Source organism: Mustela erminea, chromosome 5 (genome assembly GCF_009829155.1).
Source record: "Mustela erminea isolate mMusErm1 chromosome 5, mMusErm1.Pri, whole genome shotgun sequence".
Classification (NCBI taxonomy): domain Eukaryota; kingdom Metazoa; phylum Chordata; class Mammalia; order Carnivora; family Mustelidae; genus Mustela; species Mustela erminea.
Window position 1 is genome coordinate 93981832 of NC_045618.1, and position 14791 is coordinate 93996622.

Genomic DNA, 14791 nt, shown 5'->3' on the forward strand with positions numbered 1-14791 from the left:
TTGTTGTCTTCTTAATAGCTATATAGAACATTTAATCCTGGTCTCACCTCTAAATCTTCATTTATGCTTTTTCTTTAGAAAGTTACTTGGCTCAGTCCCTCAGTTCCTTCTATGATTTTAAAAGGCCCCTACCCCCTCTCTTAAAAAAGCACATTTCATCCTCTCTATTCCTTTCGTTTATTTTCTTCATAACACTTATCACTTGGCATTTTTTATATTCATTTATTTATATATACTCTGTCCCTTTCACTAGAATACAAACTATACAACCCCAAGAAATACATCCTCTTCTTTCATATCTATATGCCCAAAGTTTAGAACAGTGCCTGGCACACAGCAAGTTCTCAACAAATATTTACTGAATGATGAATAAGCAAATGCACAGATATCCCAATGATAATGTTAAATAAACACATCACAACCAAAAAAAAAGAGAAAAAGGTGGGAAAGAGGAAATATTCAAAAATACCAAATACAATTGAAATAAAACTCTTCAAAGCATGTTACAAATTAATGTAAAATTTTTCAGTTAAAAATAAATCCAATATTTCAGATGCATACTTACTCTTTAAGAGACATAATCTGTAAGTATAAAATGATATAATTATCCAGCAATGTTATCACATCAATTGTTTACAAAATGAAGCCAATATATCACCATGTTTGTAATTAATCTGTTTATTTTCTCATTTATTATATAAGTTCCTTCTTTATTCAAAGTCTAGAATAAGATCTGATTCAGGAAGAAACGGAGTCTCAGCTGCCTGCTCCTTTTCCATTTTATCTCAAATCTCCCATCTTTACCTTGTTGGAATTCACTCCCTTCTATATAAGTTTATTGCCTATGCTATGAGTCATTATCTTTTATAATCAGAAAAAGAAAAGTTATTTAGATGAGTAGTTATTTAAATAAGTGCCTAGTTTGGTTTTGACTTGAGTCTCCAATTTTTTTCTTGGCAGGTAGTAATAGCATTGAATTTAATATTGATTAGAAATACATATTGTCTTTCAACAAAAGATACTTATCACTGTCTTTCTGACAATGCCTGAAAGTCCCAAGGTTCATTTAAAAGAGAAGAAAATGTGATACTACTAAAGATTTACACAAAACTACAAAAAATTTACTCTCTTCAATGAAATGTAGAAAGGAGAGTATACAGAACTTATTTTTAATTCACTGTTGAAATTGCACCAACCAGCCAAATGACTGAGTAATGAATAAGCAGCTGATGAACATATGTAATATTTATTAATTAAATTATTCTAGTGTCAAGTAAACAACTAATATCTTATAATGTAAATGCACCTTACATTCTACAAAATTCTCCCATAGTTTCAGTTCCAATATGATTAACTACATCAGTAGATGCCATTTTTAGAATGCAAATTTCTCCAGGATGCTCCAGCCTTAGCATTAGCAAAACAGTTTTTACAATGTTGATCCTTTAAAATCAGCTAAGACAGCAGAGTAGTCTCATTCTTTGTCATTTGCATTTCATGAAGAAGGGAGATGACAGGAACTATATGTAGTGTGGAAGAGATATGAGGTCTAGGGATTGCGAGGGCAATCAACAGCTGCACAAAATCTATCATGGCCCCACTTCTAATCCCTTATCTACCCATCTTGACTGGGAACTTCAAAACGTTACTGACGGATCTTTGCATTCTATTCTATAGATCATTCTATAAAAGGTCTAAAGGACTCCTGTTGCTCATGAACCCTAGATCAAAAGTTATTGTGATAGAATGATACTGAATAGTGATTAATTATACTGGAACTAGAGAACATGAAAGGATATGAATATAAAAATACCTTCATCATCAGATTCCTTATAAACCAGGTGATAACTCTTTGAAACACAGTACAAAATGAAGTTCACATTTTCTATGCTGTAGTAGGGAATAAACATGTGGGAGAGTTTACAACTATTTATTTCCTTGTGAGCATCACCTCGATTGATGGTAGTGTATTAACTCAGGTAAGTAAGTTTTAAAGCAAGAAAAAAATAATGGTTTTGCTATTGGCTATTCTACTCAACCAGAGCTGAAAAGAGAGGGAAAAATTAATAGTAATGAAAAGTGCTGGAGGGGAGAAGGGGCACCTGGGTGGCCCAGTGGGTTAAGTCTCTGCCTTCAGCTCAGGTCATGATCTCAGTGTCTTGGGGTCGAGCCCTGCATCAGGCTCTCTGCTCAGCAGGGAGCCTGCTTCCTCCTCTCTCTCTGCCTGCCTCTCTGCCTACTTGTGATCTCTGTCTGTCAAATAAATAAATAAAATCTTAAAAAAAAAAAAAGTGCTGAGGACAAAACATATTTACCGATCTATAAAGCCTGTTTCAAGATTTTCTTATTTTTAAAACAGCATTATTGATCAGGCTATGTTAACTTTATCTTTTGGCAACTTATATAAAGGAGAACATTTCAGTTGTTGTGATCTAAAGTAATATTTACCACTGTAGTTTACATTTAACATATTATAGTCACTTTTAAAGTGATTTTATTTGTCATGTTGAAATATTGTTTTTGTTTTGTTTTTAAAGTTTTATTTATTTATTTATTTATTTATTTTTAGAGAAAGGGAGCGCACATGCTCAGGCAAGCATGCACACCAAGCAGTGGAAGGCACACCGGAAGGGGAAAAGAAAGAATCTCAAGCAGACTTCCACTGAGTGCAGAGCCTGACGGATACTGGATCTCACCACCCTGGACAGATCATGACCTGAGCCAAAATCAGGAGCTAGAGGCTTAACCAACTGAGCCACCAAATGGTGCCCTGAGATAGTGTTTTCCTTTTTCTTTTCATTTTGAACTGGTCAATTCTAAAAATCAATTATAAACACACCACTGTTTTTTGAGAGTCTGCTGAATAAATAAGAAGAATTAAATAATGAACATAAAAGTGAGATGAGGAGACAAACATTACAGAAGATTGGGCTGTATCCCTCATGAAATATAACATATAGATATAATAAATATAAAATATACAAATTTCAATTTTTCAGCCTATTAAAAAAATTGATATGACTGCCTATTTTACTGGTCTTTAAGATTCTAAAATGCTCTAGAGGAAACTAAATCCAAATGTTATTACAAAGTAAAAATTAATAAAGAAGAATTAGTAAAAGATTTGACAAAGATGATCGTACAATCTCTTGTTTCTATTCTTAGAAGGAGGAAAGGTTTATAATTCATTTTAATTTTACTTTACTTGCTACCAGTATGTTTCTCATTTGCTCAGAAATTATATGAATTCTACGGATGTACTCATGGATGAGACTTTTCTTGATGGAAGGTGAAGTCATCATATTAGAAGGATCCCAGGAGGGAATCAGTTATCTCTTTGCTACCAGGTAGCACCTTTATTTTTTATTTTTTTTAGATTTCCTTAAAACTTGGGCTCAAATGTTTCCAGAAATAGGAATTTCACCTTAGCAACAAACTCCCTTGCAATCAGTATTTCATGGGGAAAGAACACAGACTGTATGGTCAAAGAGATATGAATGACTCGAAGGAAAAAGTATTCCAAAAGGAGAGAAAAATGAAGAGAGGTAGGTGGTGATGAATTTAAAGCAGAGAGGTGGAAGAAGGGAAAGAGACAGCATATGGAAAAAGACATGCATGTACTGTTAGGAAATCCAAGAGAATTTGATTTTAATATGTATTTTATATCCCAACCTTTTCCTCAATGCTTTAACAGAACAGGAATATTTAGTACTATTAAACATTTTATTTCTTTTTTAGGAAAAAAACCTATTGAAATCATTACTGACATTTCAAATAAGACTAGACTTACATTTCATTCATAGCTAAATATTATTTTTCCAAAAATCATTGTAAGCTGCACCTTTTACAAAATATCTACACTGATTTGAAACGCATGCACATGAGTAAAGAAGTAGCTTACCTTGTGATCTTCTCAGTGAAGAGTGAGCCAAAGCTTAATACATTATTAAAGTGATATTCTCAACTAAATTAGTTGCTACAAGGTAACTTCTCAACCTCACTGAGTATTAGAAATTATCTACAAATCCAATAACACAAGAATTATCCAGAAAATTTTTACTGTATACTGAAAATCTCTTACAGAAATACAACAAGGAAACTGCATTCTATAAGTAAGACAAATTCTATAGCATATTTTACCCACACTGGGTATATTTTTACTTTTTTAGTAGAGAGAAAATGAAAAATCCTTTTGCTTAAAATATCACCTGCAGTCATTCAACCTTTCAAAACCCTTTGCTGGATGGGATGTGTTTATTCAGCTTTTCAGTGTAGTCATTGAGATAGGATTAAGAGTTCTACAGAAACTTCAATGATTTAAAAAAAAAAAGCACATTTCCTCATCCTTGTAGCAATCATGCAGTGACATGTAGTTGTGTTTGCATGACCTTCAAAATCTAATTTCTAAAATTCGTGAAGCGCTGGCTTTGTGTGCAGTGTACTTAGTTCATAACAAAAGGTGGTCCTCACTCTTCAATAATTCTGATCCCATTCCATTTCAGTTGCTTACCATGGATGTAGAATATGGCGAAGACTCTGTGAGAGCATACAAGTAAGTGCCAGAGGCCATCGGCAATACCCATCTTTTAAGACTAGAAACCTGATAGAAAATCATCATTTTAAACTTGCTTCTTGAAGGCATAGTAGGGCAGCAAACAATGTGTATAAACTCTCCTGTCTTTTTCTCTGTTGCAGCATGTCAAATAAGTAAGGGATGGACAAGTGCCTATCAGTGCCAATCAACAGCCTGAGAAAGACGTGTTGCTCTTGACAGCTGGAAACTTCAGGTCCTGAGTTGCAGAAGCTCTTTAAAAGGGTTCCAGCTGTCATCTTCTTCACATCACTGAAGCATATTAATCTGTTCCCTATTGTTTGACAAAGCTGTAGTAATTATCTTCTCATCTCCACAATGTTTTCATAGGAATCATTTATGAAGTGGCAATGTTCAGTGGGAAATAATAGCTAAACTCTCTATAGGAAAAAAAAGGTATATCTGGCACAAGAAAAGCTCACATCCTCTCAGTCAGTGGCTTTTAGTTTTAGTGGAATTTAAATAACCACCAAACATGTAATTCACATGGAATACTACTGTCTTATGCAGTAGAAAACCTGAACCACCATACTTGCCAGTCCTAAAGACTCACTTAGGTTGTTATTATTACTTAACAACAGGAAGCATTTCTTTTAAAAATTACCATTACAGTGTCATAAAAAAAGAACTACAAACACCCAAAAGTAGGAAGTACGGAGCCTCAGAATATAACAAAGGATTTAAAATGAAATCACTTCAGCTTCATGAAAAGCTTCCTGCATTACCATCATATCATATTCCAATTACATCCCAGGCTGGTGAAAGAAAACGTTTATCCTCCTCCATAGATCAGAGTTTGGAAAATACTGTTTTAAGTGATACTTGAGAAAAGCCAAAGGCCTTTTAATAGTTGATGAAAATTAAGGTTTATAATTTCTGCAGCATGCAGTTATACCCTTGAAAGAATGACTTACCTGCCGTTGCCAAAATCAGTGACAGATTTTGACACAAGCTGTGAAAGAGGCATCTGTGTGACTAATGGCCTGGCGCACACATTCACTTGGTGGCTGAGTGCCAGTAATTTTCTCAGGATGGTTAGCTTCCGACTCAGATGTTTCCACTTAAACAGTTCCTGAATGGGACTCTGGAAGCAATGTAATTCCTACGGATTGTATCTGCTTATCTCTAAACTCCATTTCCTCCCCATCCATCCCACTGCAAGAGACTTCTCTTTCCAATTCTCCAGAAAGGCTTTTTTCCTCAGCAGAGGACCAGAAGAAATAAAAAGTAGGTCATTGGAGCCAGAATGTTTGAGTGCCAGACAATGACACATCATCGAGACATAATAATATGACCTGGATTTCTATCAAATGTTATGTATGCATAGATTTACCTGTAGACCAAAGCACTCTGCCCTACAAGTCAAGTGAGTCCCTCTTCATCCAAGACCTACTGCTCCTCCAGACTAAGGTCTTCTCTAACTAACCCTTCCTCATCTTCCCCAGAACAAAGAGTAAATTAGATGAAGTCAAATAAGGTGGAATCAGACATAAAATTAGGTCTCAAAATATATGTTGGGATCTGCTGCACACTTTCCAGAAATGGGTTACAACTTGAGATTTATACTTGCTAGCAAATTACTCAAGGGCAGAAGCACAACTGGTTATGATTCAGTGTTTATGTGCTTATAGGCAAACAAGTTGCAAAGTAGAACACCTCCATGGCTGGTACTGACATGAGAGAAATTTCTCCTGTGGGCCATCATAAAGAGAAAACTGTGTAATGTAGTGAAGATTCATTAACAATAGCCTCATAGTAAACAACAGTAGGTTTCAAAGATCTGTTCCTTCTGTCATCATTCAGAAGAAGCTTATGGCAAAATGCCAAACCATAATTTAGTAAAAGCATTCCCATGGGGACCAGACAATGTTCCAGAATCTCTGCTTTTCTAGCTTAGATGGAATAGATTTAAGAGTAACCAGGTGAATGAACAAACTGCATGTCCTTCAGACAATCTTTCATAAATATTGTTTCTCCCAGCTGAGCGTCTGATAAGTGTTGAATGGCAGTGAGTTGAAGATTATATTCCCTGACAAGTACCTGGAGTGCAGCTATTCTGTTTTTCTGGTTAAATGCAAAGCCATATGTTTTAACAGCTCCTCAGCCCAGAGGCCGGATTGACATTTTCTTATGAAAGTTGATCAGTCTGACAAGAACAAATGCTTGAAGAGAAAGTTACTCCATCTGCACGTGGAGATAAACAATGGAGTGCCCACGGGTAGGGCCAAGATTCTTTCCAAAAAGTAGTTACTCTCCTGCTCAGAAATGAAAAGATGATCAAAGTACCAAAGTTCAGTGCCACATGATAAGAACGTAAAAATTTTAGGCTATGTTAATTTTAACCTTTTAACAAAATGCTGTGCCCACTTGTTGGAACCAAATTTTGTTCCACCCTGTTACAATCACCTTCCTCCAAGGCTATTTCATTTCAATCTATCCCAAAGGAAGAGAGTGCTCCTCATAACCAAGGTATTTTTTGCCTATTTTGCTAATGGGTGGTGAGAAAATTAAAGACCAGAAAAATGTCTGACTTGTTATGTTATCTTTACAAGCTTGCTTGTAAAAGACTGGAAGGTACAAATATGGTTGGATATTACCCTTCTGGGAGGAATTCCAACCATTCTTCTCTCTCTTCCTCCCTTCTAACTCTTCTTCTCATACATGGTAAGACAGTCTGAGGGAGTACAGGTCGGAACATTTGCCTCCACAAAAATTTCGGGACAGGCAGGTTATGGTAGTTCTTCCCTCACTTTAAGGAGAAAGTATTTTGCTCTCACCAAAATGGGCAAAAGGAGCTAACCATTGGTTGAACCTAAATCACCAAAGTTCCATCTAGGAATTTGGAACAAAAACCTTTGCCGTAGACTGGCCCTCTACATATTAATTGCCCACTGGGCCTTTAAGGGACCTTGATCCAAGGCAATCTATATAGATATATATGGAAAAACATAATCATAATATTATGACCGTGGTCAAGAGTGAAAAAACAGTGCCCTGGATTAGCTGTTCCTTGCGAAAATGCAATTTTGAAAATTAATGTATAAAAAAATGTTAGCAAATATTTTAAATGGATCATCTGAGAGATGATATAAACATCTATAATTTGAGGGGAGTGTAGCAACCATTCATAAAAGTGGAGGGACAGAAAAGAGACTAAATCCCATCAGATGGGCACAGCTCAGAAAGTTGATAAAGTTACTTTAATTGGCAAAACCATTATGGCCCAGGATAACTTGGCCAGAAAAACTTAAACTCCACTGTAGATTGTATTTAGCTTGATTTTTAAATTATCTATATAATACAGTGAAGAGCCAACCAGAAAGGAATTCGAAGTCTATAAATTTGGGGGCAGTTTAATTGGTTAGAAAAGAGGTGGGGAAGAAGTTCTTGTTTTTTTATAATAAATTTTATAAATATATTATTCTAAAATTTAGAAATTTAGAAATAAATTTTAAAAAATAAATTTTAGTAACTGCAGTTTAGTAACCTTGTAAGCTCATAAATTTGAAAGGCAGGTTCTAAAATTTGTCTTCAATACCATTTCTAACAGTTAAACTCAGGTCATTACATATAAATTTATTATATGCAAGTATTATAAGAAGAATTTAAGTAGTGAGAGGAAAAGATATATATGCATACAGAACTTAATATATACAAGAAAATTGTGCAAATAAAGGAAACCATGAGACTTCAGGCTAATGATGTTTATATTTTTCAGTGATATTCAGTGTTAACATATGCATCTACTATCTCTAATAACTATTAAGATTTTATAGTGGGATTTAAATTTGAGTTTAAAAATACTTTTGATTCCTTTTTTTAATTTTAATTTCATATATCAGCACACTGATTAACCCAGGCTCATTGTTGTTATTGTTTGTGTGATATATATATATATATATATATATATCACACATACATACACACACACTCTTTATCAACCTAGAGATTAGGAAGCTAAATTCCAAATATCCTAAGGCAGAGGATGGAAAGAATTTGCTTATCCTTAGTGATAATCTATCATTAAACACAGAAATAAAAATCTTCATTTCTCAATACCCAAAGCAGTTTTACAAAGTTCATCCTGGCCTCCAACCTTCCAGGGTTTTAGGACCACTACCTAAAACCTCCAGTAGAGATTTTCTTTGGGCCATGGCATATATTCAGTTTGGTGGAACATGCTAATTGAAACACATAGGAGAAATCTCTGCTCATGGACAGGAAAATTACAGATCGGGACTGGACTAGAGAACAGTGACATCAACCCCTAGTTAAAAGGATACCTGAGAGTACACTCTATGGGACAGAAAAAGGAAAGGACTTATACACAGATTATGCCATCACAGTTGAAGATTTTTCACAAAGTGAATCCACACAAGGCACTATGGTATGGGATGGTCTTTCTCTACCTTCTAAGAAAACCTCCAAATTTATATAAATATATAAATAAATGTGTATGTATACATCTATACACATGTGTGTATATGTATGTATATATAACATGTGTATATGTTATATATACACACATATATAATATATATATTATATATATATTAGCAACATATTTTGTCAGCTTTTGATTTGGTCATCATAATTGTATCAAATGTTCATTCTAGCCTTCTTTCTCACTTGCTATAGGAATATGGCACTCACCTCCTCCTCATCTCATTTTCTAAGTTACTAGAAAATTTGATCCATGGATAAAAATTTAAAATAACAGAGACATCGCTGCAAATGTTCAGCTCACAAGCCCTAGAATAATTTGCAATCACTTCATCAGTGATAGTACAGTCAGTTACTTCATGGTAAAGTTGGGCTTTTTTCATGGTAAACTAGGCTGTGGAGCATGGACAACACACAAACCTCTGCTTTCAACCCACTCATTTATTTACCATTCAAGAAACAATTTGGAATACAAGTAAGAGTGAGTTTACCAGAATAACATTACCCCAATTTATTTGAAGACTTCAGAACTAAGTTCAGATCAGAACTGCACAGAGTATTCCCCTTGGAAAGATTACCATTCATTTCCTGCCTCTTGGCATGCTACTGGCACGAATTACTAAACTTTAGAGAACTTAGAAAAGGAATTTTAGGCAACTACCATGTATCTCTAATTTTTTTATTTGAAGGAGTTGATTGACAAGAAAATGTATGTAGGAATAAGTCCTATTACAGGACACAGTGCTTATATATAATGAAGGAGAAGGAAGTACAACTGTGTTCCAAATGAACCTTATTTGATTGGTAGAACACAATGATTTATTGTCCTGGGAGTATCTCCACTTAATTGAACAAAATGAGAAAATTCCATTACAGTGTGCCAACTGAAAGGCTCAACATTCAATGCTCCACCACCACCATCACAGAAGAAAGAATCTTGTTGACTACAGTTTTCTTGCCCATTTTTCATTCAGTTATTCACAGTATCTATTACAAAGCATTAAAAAAAATTAAAGTAGGTTCACTAAAAAATGCATTTCATGGGAAACTTCCTCCCTCCTCTCAGAAAACCCCCAAAACTCAATATGTAATGGATGAAATCAAATTTGGTTAAATTTCATTCACATATTATAACTAGCTAACAGTACTAATCAGAATATTTTAATATTTTTACTCAAGATTTATGTCAATAAATAACAATGTGGTATGAGGAAGTTTCTCTCATACCAGAACTTAAGATATTCTAAAATTTTATGTCAGTTAAATAGCAGTACATAACCAGCCAGGCCAGATTTTTATAAAGAATCCATAAAGGATCATAGTGTTATAAGAATTCATCTAAGTTCATCAACTTTGCTTTTCCTGACGCTCCCAAGGAAGAATTTCCCTTCTTTAAAAAACATGTTGGAAAAAAATCTAAACACAGAGTAGTTACAGAGAATAATCAACATAAACTGGTTATAAGGATTAATCCTGATGACAGAGTAGTATGGTTGAAGGTAGGGAGATCAAGTAAAGAAGGATGCCTCCAAAGGGAACTCTTGATTGATCACTACCACTTGGAACTTTTTAAATTATATGAATTCTTGTATCATTTATATAATTGAAAGTAAATAAAATATGTATATATTAAATAAACATATAAACAGGAAGGAGAGAAATGAGGGAAAAAAAGTAGGAAAAGTGTGAACACACATCAGGCTGAAAATGCAGGATGAAAAAATTGGGCAGAATTCTTAACTAGAATTAAGTGTTGATGTTACACCAGATTTTGATGAAAGCTATAACACCATTATATGTCTGTCCATCTGGATAAATAAAACATGAAAGACAGTCTTATCTAATTATGGTCATTTTTCTCAAATAACCTCTCTGGACAGGTATTCAGCTTCTTTTATTTTCTCTTCCAAGTTCCTTAACTGCCTCCCTGCTTTAATATCATTCCTAATCCAAGGGATATTTTTTAAATCTCACACTTCATTATCCCTAATGAGTAATCACTCTACAGCCATCTGGACCACCCTTTACTCTTTATTTTGCATTTACTTACAGTTTATGTGTCTCTCGAACATTAATGACTATAAAGAAACAGACCCCTAGGACAAAGTGCCTGGTATGAGGAGCAGGGGGATGAGGAACTAGTTTCTAAAAATCGATCTGGTTTTAAAAGACTTTTTAATGTGAATACCTTGTCTCTCTCAGAATGCTTATGAAAGGCTTTATAGTTGCCTTTTAACTAAGAACTAAATTCAATATACCTTTTGGAGTTAGGACCAGTACCCTCTGATTTAAAAACCAAATCATCTTCCCCTTTGTTTACGTATATTATATCCTACTTCTACATCTTATTTCTGAATGATTAATTAGTCAGAGCCAGAAGTATTAACTTTAAAGGACAATTCCTTGTTCACTTAGAAAACATTTTGAAGGTTGTTTTAATTGACCAAGAATTATATCCATAATGAAAGAAGTACAATTTTTTAAATTTTTCCCCTCAGAGATAGATTAAAATGCTCATAGATTTATTAAGGGCACACTGAATCCAGAATATTCATGAATATAACATCCTCTGCTGAAATCATACAGCTCCATATAATTTGAATGAAACATTCTAGTAATAAAACATTTAATATTTACTAAGTATTTAATATATGCCAGGTTTTGAGCCACGGGGCAGTAGGGCAGGGATTCCACAAAACAAATAAAACTACAAGAATATTTCCAGATGGATTTTAGCTAAAGTCAACAAGGGGAATGGGCCTTCTAAAACTTGCTAGATTAGAAGAGACTATAAATGTTAGGATTTGCCTTGCCATTTGTCTGCAGCAGCTTGCTAGCTGACACAAGTATTCCATTAACCAGTCTCCTCTTTCACCTCCTTTATAATCACTTCTCTTTAACATAGGTTATGCTGAGCTTTTTCTAAAATATTCCAGGAACAAGAAAATCAGTATCTACTTCTAGCTGCTTCTCCCCTAATTATTAACTTTAATATATTTTATACCCTTTAAAAACTTTATTAAATTTTTTTAGGACAAACCATATAAATGAACTAAATATTACTGGTTATCAATCTCTTGACACAATTTCATTATCTAAGTCCTGCATTTCTTTCTTTGTAATAGATATACCTAAAAGTTTTGAGTGCTCATATTTTCAATAGAATTAGATAAATTAAAACAGAATTAGTAATATGAAAGTAAAAAAAAAATTAAATTAAGCAGAGTGTATTAGTGAATCAAGATACAGAGCCTTGAAAACAAATCTCCAGTTTTCAACTCCTTCCCAGCCACTGGAAATCTTTTAGAAAAGATTCATATTTAGTTACAACTATAGCTTGGCCACTTAAAATTTTCCTCTTCTTAGATGTTGTGTATCTACATAGGGACCGTCTTTCAGAAAACATTTCAGTGAAATTGAATGGACATTAAATTTCAAATATAAAAGCATGAATCTCTACTTTTCTACTGACATAGCTTTCTGACAAATGCAATATTCCAGAGTGGGAAAAAAGAAAATTATTTTTCAAGTTTGTTACAGACAAAACAATCAATGTCAGTCATGGTCCAGAAAACCCAATTTAGGATTTGTTTGAGAGAAACAAACCACCTCCTCCTCCTCCTAAAAGGCAGATCCCATGGAATAGTTCATGATGCATGACAACGGCTGAAGCAGGAATGCATATGCACTCCTATGCATGCCACCACACATTGCAGGAAAACCTCTTAATAGAAAGGGGCCACAAAGTTATCTAGAGACTATTAGGCATGACTTTTTTAGCTGAGCAACTCTTCATATGCCCACACTAGGAAATTACAGGCTTAATGGATAACTATAGCTATTGGAAGTATTACCTGAAAAATTAATTTTTATATTGTGCAAACAGGTAGATAAACCAAGGAGAAAGTGCCACTGATACAGACAAGTAGTTTCTCTAGAGTCCAATGAGACCATCTGTGCATTTTCCTGAGATTTTTCCTTTGGTTACATTTGAACTGCAACATCCACTAGTGGCAAATATTCTCACTTCAAAAAGGAACACCAGGGAAGAACAAAATAAAGTATTTTTTTCCTTGTGACTGTCCTTATTAGTATGTATGCTCAAATGCATCAAACTAATGAGGCAGTGTCATTATACAGAACAGCTGTATTGAGTGTTCAGGAAGTTTCAGCACATTGGAAGGATAAAAAAAAAAACTATTAGTTAAACACAAGTAGTCATAAAGTAATAATGAAGACAGTCAAGCAATATGTTGACTTCACTAATAACTACTGCATGTGGTGTAAAGGGTAGAATTTTAACATATTCATTTGTTTCCCCAAGCATAAATTACTAAAAGCTACATTATAAACAAAGCACATAGTATAAGAACTTTTTACATTAAAAAGTGTAATCCAAGCACATTTAAATTCTCCATTTTATTTTGAAACAGGACAAAAAAGCACATTAACTTCTAATATCATCAATATGATATTGGACTTGTTTGTTTAATCTTAAAGTTAAAATAAATGATACCACCCTTTTATACATTTAAAGGAAAAGCTAATGAAAAATAATAAAATTTGGAGAAAACGCAGATAAAATCCATAATCTTTATCCTCAGAATATGATAGTAGAAAAACTAAACTCATAGTTAAATCATGCCACGAGCACTCTAAAATTAAGCAAGAAATGACAACTATATAATTAGAAATGGAAAACAGGAAATACTTAATCCTTCTTGGCATTGTTGCTTAATGTATTCCATTATTAGCTGAATATTTTCCAACATAATAATTCTACAATCCCTCTGATCCCTGTAAACACAGTCTATGTATGCATTGTAACATTAGATACAGCTCAATAAAACCCCAATACCAAAACTCTCCAGATCTACCAAAGACAGAAGAAATAAGGATTTCTTTTCATTCCACAGACCTGAATTTTTTTAGAATTTTGCTTGCAATCCCAGAACATGCTGGAAGTCCCTTTCAATTGACTTCTCCCTGAAAATGACAGAGTAAGTTGAGGGATATTTCTCTAGAAACTCTATCTGTAGCTACCGCATGAATATTTAAGGAACAAAATAATCCATTCCCCCTTCCCTATGCAATAGAATGTACTGTCTCACATCCTCTAAACTGAGTGCTAATCTTTAGCTTTGTCATGGTGTCTCCTGTTTTTTCTTAATAGTTAAACATGGATAGGTCTAGTTAAAAAGTGAACTTGGTAGTTTATTTATAGAACCTCCTCCCAAATTCCTCCTTCATGCTTCACTTTCTCCTTCCACTACTTCCCTACCCTCCTCCAAACCTCCCGTGCCCCAATATTCTTCCCTGAAGGTAAGAGTCTCCTTGACCCAGCTTTTAGATCCCACATTGTTAATTCTTTCAGTATTTATTGAGCACCAACTATGTGCCAGACACTACACATTGCACTAAGTATGCCTTTCCCTTCCCTTCTTTCATGCATGCATGAAAATAGTTATCTGTTCTGTGTTCTGTTCTTTCAGGGTCCTGTTCCTACTATTTTGATAAGTTATCCATGCTAAGATATTGATGAGTGGAAACTCTGTAATGTGTTACCTTTCTTTTTTTTTTTAATTTTTTTTAAGATTTTACTTATTTATTTGACAGACAGAGATCACAAGTAAGCAGAAAGGCAGGTAGAGAGAGAGGAGGAAGCAGGCTCCCTGCTGAGCAGAGAGCCTGATGAGGGGCTCCATCCCAGGACCCTGAGATCATGACCTGAGCCAAAAGCGGAGGCTTTAACCCACT

The 14791-nt window shown here is 34.3% G+C and overlaps 1 long non-coding RNA gene across 1 annotated transcript in view; it reads right to left on the reverse strand.

The window, feature by feature from the left end:
- LOC116591329 overlaps window positions 1–14021 on the reverse strand; it is a 78161-nt gene extending 64140 nt beyond the window's left edge. Inside the window, exon 1 of the long non-coding RNA XR_004285959.1 lies at window positions 13953–14021. This is a non-coding gene — a long non-coding RNA (uncharacterized LOC116591329). The remainder of the gene's footprint in view (window positions 1–13952) is intronic.
- Window positions 14022–14791: the final 770 nt, after the last annotated feature.